The sequence below is a fragment of the Galeopterus variegatus genome, unplaced genomic scaffold, assembly GCF_000696425.1.
Source record: "Galeopterus variegatus unplaced genomic scaffold, G_variegatus-3.0.2 Scaffold7135, whole genome shotgun sequence".
Classification (NCBI taxonomy): Eukaryota; Metazoa; Chordata; class Mammalia; order Dermoptera; family Cynocephalidae; genus Galeopterus; species Galeopterus variegatus.
Window position 1 is genome coordinate 92060 of NW_007733246.1, and position 6177 is coordinate 98236.

The 6177-nt window shown below is 43.9% G+C and overlaps 1 pseudogene; it reads right to left on the reverse strand.

The window, feature by feature from the left end:
- LOC103607112 overlaps window positions 1-5526 on the reverse strand; it is a 6217-nt pseudogene extending 691 nt beyond the window's left edge.
- Between the last annotated feature and the right edge of the window lie 651 nt (window positions 5527-6177).

A 6177-nucleotide genomic window follows, 5' to 3' on the forward strand; every position in this document is an offset into this window, starting at 1 on the left:
TGGGATCCAAACCCGTGGCCTTGGTGTTATCAGCACCACACTCTCCCGAGTGAGCCACGGGGCCGGCCCTGAGATTGGTTTCTCCCTAGACCTCCTGAATCAGATGCCTGGTGGAACAAGGACCGTGGATGTGAGACCTTCAAATACATATTTTCATAAAGCTCCGCAAGTGGTTCTGCTGAGAAATACTTCTCTATGTTAATATCATAAAGGAATAACAGAGAAATTGTTACTATTTTAGCAGCAGAATTCCCCTTTTCCCATTCCAGAAGACACCTATTTCTGTTGAGAAAATACTTTGAAAAGTCAATTTGAGTATGAGACCTTGGTTAACTTAAGGGATTTAGCAGTGTGATGTGCTCTTGTCTGTAGGTAGAGCTGTCATTCAGCATAAGAAAGAATTTTAGAAGCCACGTGGAAGAAAGCAGAAGGAAAAAAAAATAGGAAGTGTCAGGTGCCTGGAGAGAACCTTTGGTGGGTTTATAAAGATAAAATTGTAAGAGGAATTTAAATAGTTTTACTACACAGTGTATGATGAAAACTCTTTCCTTCTCAAACCAAATCCATCATCAGTAAAATCTGCACTACCCACTACCATATTGTGAACATGGACTTGATTTTACAGGGGATGTGACAAAATGCTGAATCCTTAGGTGGTGTCGGGTGAGACCGGAGACTGCCCTATGGGAGATTCTAAGGTTTCCAAACACCCTTTTACTGTCACCCAGAGAGAATACTGAGTGCTATCCCCTTTCAAAGACACCACCACCATCACCACCACCAGTATCACCACTGTATAGCCAACTCACCAGAAAATGGAAATCATTATTCCTAACTTACAAATTTGGAAACTGAGGCCCAGAAAGAGGCCCAGAAGGAGGCCCAGAGAGTGTGACCTACATAGTGTGAGCTGAAATTCAAACTAAAGTCTGTCTGGCTTCAAAGTTCAAACTCTTAAACCCTTATCAGCTGGAAGAACACTTAAACACCCACTAGGGCACTCCTCCAATTCAGAAGAGGGGTAGGCTGAGGCCCAGAGAAGTAAAGTCGCCTGCAGACTGCCCTACAGCACCCAGAGCTGTCAGCTGCAGCCCATGCTGCCCCCACCGACCAAGCCTCCACTCTGTCACGGTCACAATCAGACCTTTGCCAGGGCCTGATCGCAGGGGTTGTGAAACTTCCTCTCCTGTGGGCTGTGTCCTCACTCTCTGACCACAGACCCTGACAGGAAGCTCCTGGCCTGGCTTTCCCTCCCCCATGGGTTTTAGGGACAGTAAAACAAAGTCCAGCCCCCAAGGTTCACCACCCCTGCCCTGATCAATCAGGAAGATTTGGCCACTTGCCGATGACATTAAAACTTATCATCAGGAGGGCTGGCCCATGGCTCACTTGGGAGAGCATGGTGCTGACAACACCAAGTCAAGGGTTAAGATCCCTTTACTGGTCATCTTTAAAAACAAAAACAAAAATTAAAAAAACTTAACATCAGGGAAAAGTGGGTGATAGTTAAAGAAAATTTTTTATGTAACTAACTTCTCAGACCAGTAATAGTCTCCTGTATTAGTTGGGGTTCTTCAGAGAAATAGAACCATTAGGAGATTTACACACACACACACACACACACACACGTACACGCACATGCACACACACACGTGCGCACACACACGCACACACGCGCGCGCACACACACACACACGCACACACATACACGCACACACACGGAGTTAGAGAGAGAGAAAAAGAGAGAGATTTATTACGTGAGTTGGCTCATATGATTATGGAGGCGTAGAAGTCCCGCCATACATCACCTGCAAACTGTAGAACCAGGAAAGTCTGCGGTATAATTCAGTTCAAGTCCAAAGTCCAAAAGACTGGGAACCAGCATTCTGATGTTCAAGGGCGGGAGAAGATGGATGTCCCAGGCTCAAGAAAAGAGAGAGGGAGAGCTGTCCGGTTAGCTCAGTTGGTTAGAGCCGGTTGTTATAACACCAAGGTCAAGGGTTTGGATTCCTGTACCAGCCAGCTGCCAAAAAATTTTTTTTTGCTCTTCTCTGCCTTTTTATTCTCTTCAGGCCTTCAATAAGTGGCACGATGCCCACTCACATTGGTGAGGACAGATCTTTTTTGCTCGCTCTGCCGATTCAAATGCTGATCTCTTCCAGAAGCACCCTCACAGACGCATTCAGAAATAATGTTTTACCAGCTATCTGGGCATTTCTTACCCCAGTCAAGTTGACTCATAAAATTAACTATCACTGCCCCCCCCTCCCCCCCCGCTGTTACAGGCTCTTCTAGAATCCCAAAGTTGTTATGATCTGGAGTTATGTATCGTCTTTTTTCAATTAGCCTGTGACCAGGAACGAACCTATAAGCTGACAAAGTTAGGTTTATTCCAGGAGAAGGAAGGTGAGGCCTGAGCTGGGGCAAGGGCTCTGGGTATGGAAAGGAAGAGATTAAATTGAAAGGGATTTATAATGTAGAAATAGAAGGATTAAGTGACTAATTAGGTGTGGGGGTAAAAGAGAAAGAAGAGTCAGAGACAGCTTCGGTTTTTGCCTGTAGGGAAGTTACATTCAGCAGATGAAACAAACTAATATATATATATATATATATATATATATTTTTTTTTTTAAAGTAGAACACTCATTTTCTGAGGCCAGTATAACACTGATACAAAGATATCACAAGAAAAATACAGACCAATATCCTTTATCAATACACATAAAAACCCTCAACAAAATACTAAGAAGCCAAATCCAAAAGCATATAAAGAAAAGATTATATACCATGACCAAGTATGATTTATCCTGGGAATGCAAAAGTCCAAAGTCCCATCTGTGAAATCAAAACAAGTTATCTACTTCCAAGATACATACTTGCAACATACAAAAATTAATCAATGTAATGCACCATATTAACAAAATATAGGGGAAAAAACACAGACAATCATTTCAGTAGACACAGAAAAAGATTTTACAAAAAAATGTAGTCATGGGTGTTTAACCCTTTGTCTTCTTATTACATACTTCTTTTATTCCTGTCTCCTTTTCTTCTCTTTTTCATTTACTACCAGAAAAAGTTTAACCAATGTAAAAAGAAAAAACTTTCTCAACTACTGCTGGTCAAAACACAAAATGATAAAAACTCTTTGAGAAAACAATTGTCAATGTAAATCATGACTTGAAAACATTGAAACATTTTACCTAATAATTCCATTTCAAGCAATAAGTCATGAGGGAATGATCTGAAATGTGGAAAAGTTTCTATTTACAATAATAGATAAAATAGTATTATTTCTTTTTAAAATTAATTAACTTTAATTGACAAGTAAAAATTATATATATTTATGGCATATATATCAGTCTGTTTCTTTTTTTTTTTTTTTCCTTTTTGTCTTTTTTCGTGACCGGCAATGGATTGCAACCCTCAGTGTCGCGCCCGTACCGGACCGGACCAGCAACAGGATCGCGACCCTCGGTGTTGTGCCCGCCCCTCGCTCGGCCAGTGAGCAGCCGGTCTGTATGTGGGATCCGAACCCTCGGCGGGAGCGCAGCCGCGCTCCCAAGTGGCGCACTGTAGCAGTGCGCCACCGGGCTGGCCCTATATCAGTCTGTTTCTGTTGCTTATAACAAAATACCTGAAACTGAGTAATTTATAAAGAAACAATATCTATTGCTTACATTTTCGGAGGCTGGGAAGCCCAAAGTTTAGTGAACATATATGGTAAGAGCCTTGTTGGTGGATAGTGACTCTTCATAGCAAAGCAGAGTGTCACATGGTGGATGGTGGAAGCAGAGAGAGAGCTAACTTCTCACTCCTCCTTCTAAAGCCCTCAGAACCACTCCCATGACCACCATTAAACCATCCATGGATTAATCCATTTCCTTGGGCATGGTCCTCACAATCTAATCACCTCTTTGAGGCCCCACCTTTCAATTATTATAATAGGATTTCCCTTCCTCTTAACACTGTCACAGTGGGAGATAAATTTCTTTTTTTTTTTTTTTTTGTCCTTTTTTGAGACCAGCCGCACCGCGCTCAGCCAGTGAGCACACCGGCCATCCCTATATAGGATCCGAACCCGCGGCAGGAGTGCTGCTGCGATCCCAGTGCCGCACTCTCCAAGTGCACCACGGGCTCAGCCCGATAAATTTCTAATACCTAGACTTTGGGGGACATAACTGTATGCAGAGCTTTCCATTCCTGGCCCCCAAAATTCATGTCCTTCTCACAGGTGAATACATTCTTTCCATCCCCAAAGTCTTAACTTGTTTAACTCAAAAGTCCAAAGTCCCATCTGTAAAATCAAAACAAGTTATCTACTTCCAAGATACAATGGATACAAGCATAGGGTACATATTCCCATTCAAAAAGGGAGAAATAGGCCAAAAGAAAGGGGTGACAAGTCTTAAACAAGTCTGAAACCTAGGAGGGCAGGCATCAAATCTCAAAGCTGGCAAATCACATACCTTGACTCTTCATTTGGCATTCTCCACACCCTGCTGTGGGGGTTGGGTCCCCGAGTCTTTGGGCAGCCCCACTCCTATGGCTCTCCTGGTCTCAGCCCATGCCTTAGCTGGCATTGCACACTGGTAGCTCTACAGTTCTGGAGTCTGCATGATGCTCCCACTTTTATGGCTCCACTAGGCATGGCCCTGGTGGGGTTTTGCTGCTGCGATGCCAGCCCCACATTTCCACTTATCATGGCTCTAGTGGAGGATCTACGCAGTGACTCTGTCCCTGCTGTTACAGAGCACAGGTCAGGCTGCCTGACCCCTTTAAAAAATAAACCACTCAAAAGTCAAATGTTGGCCAAAATAGAAGTCAGCTTTTATTCAGGAATACTGGTGACCTGAGGAGAGGTGTTAGGCTAACCCATCTCTCCAGTAAATCTGAAGGAGAATGGCCAGGCTGAAGCCATCTCAAAGACTCAGGTTTACTGAGGGGTTTTTCAAGAGAGGGCTGAGGGAACGAAACATGGGAAATGAAAAGCAGGAGAAGTAGAAGTGAGCTGTGGGAGCTCTGTGCAAGGAGCCAGGTGCAAGGTCTCACCAAGACTCTGGCTTTTGTTTTCATCTTTGACATTATTTCAGGGTCTGGATAATACGAGCCTCCTGGCAAGTCTGCAGCTTCAGGCTGGCTAGAAAACAACTTTACATTCATGTAAATAGGGTCATCTTGCCCATAACCAAGGTTCAAAATATTAAATAACCATGGGAAATGATGGAACTAAGGGAAATGCACGCCAAGAAGAAAACTGTGTCTTTTAAAAATCTTTTAGAGCCTATGCATTTTTGGGTCCCAACATGACTTCAGTCCTGATCACCCTAACACTGTGACAAATCTCTTCCTAGTCCCCCAGGTTTTTCTATATATCGTTTGTAATTGGAGTGGAAGCTCCCAAGCCTTCATGGCTCTGACATTCTGCCAGCCTGCAGACTTAATACCATGTGGAGGCTGCCAAGACTTCTGGCTTGTGTCTTCCGAAGCTGTGGATCCAGCCACACCTCGGTCCAGCTTAGCCATAGCTAGAGTAGACAAAGCAGCTGGGGTGCTGGTGTGGGGAGTAGCATCCTGAGGTGGCCATGAGCAGAGAGACCATGGAAGGTGCATTGGCCCTGTTTCCCAAGACCATTCTGTCTCCCTCGGCCTCTGGGCCTGCGATGGAAGGGGTGGCCTTGAAGATCTCTGAAATGCCTTCAAGGTCTTTTTTCCCTTCTCTTGATAATGCCTTTCTTCTGTACTAATCTCCTTAGCAAACGGTTGCTGAGCTACTCCATTTTCCTCTTTTGAACTGACTTTCTCACTCTTTATGTGGCCAGGCTGAGAATTTTCCAATTTTTTGTCTTCTGCTTTCTTTTTAATTATAGATTCTACCTTTACTTCATGCCTTTTCTGCCATAACTGAACATAACTGTTACACATATCCACACAGCTTCCCTAATGCTTTGCTTCTTAGAAATTTTTTCCACCAAATACCCTGGGGTCAGTATGTTGAATTTTAACATTCCATAAAACTTTTGGCCGTAGGGCCAGTCCATGGCTCATTCGGGAGAGTGCGGTGCTGATAACACCAAGGCCACGGGTTCGGATCCTATATAGGGATGGCTGGTTAGCTCACCGGCTGAGCATGTTGCTGACAACACCAAGCCAAGGGTTGAGATCCCCTTACTGGTC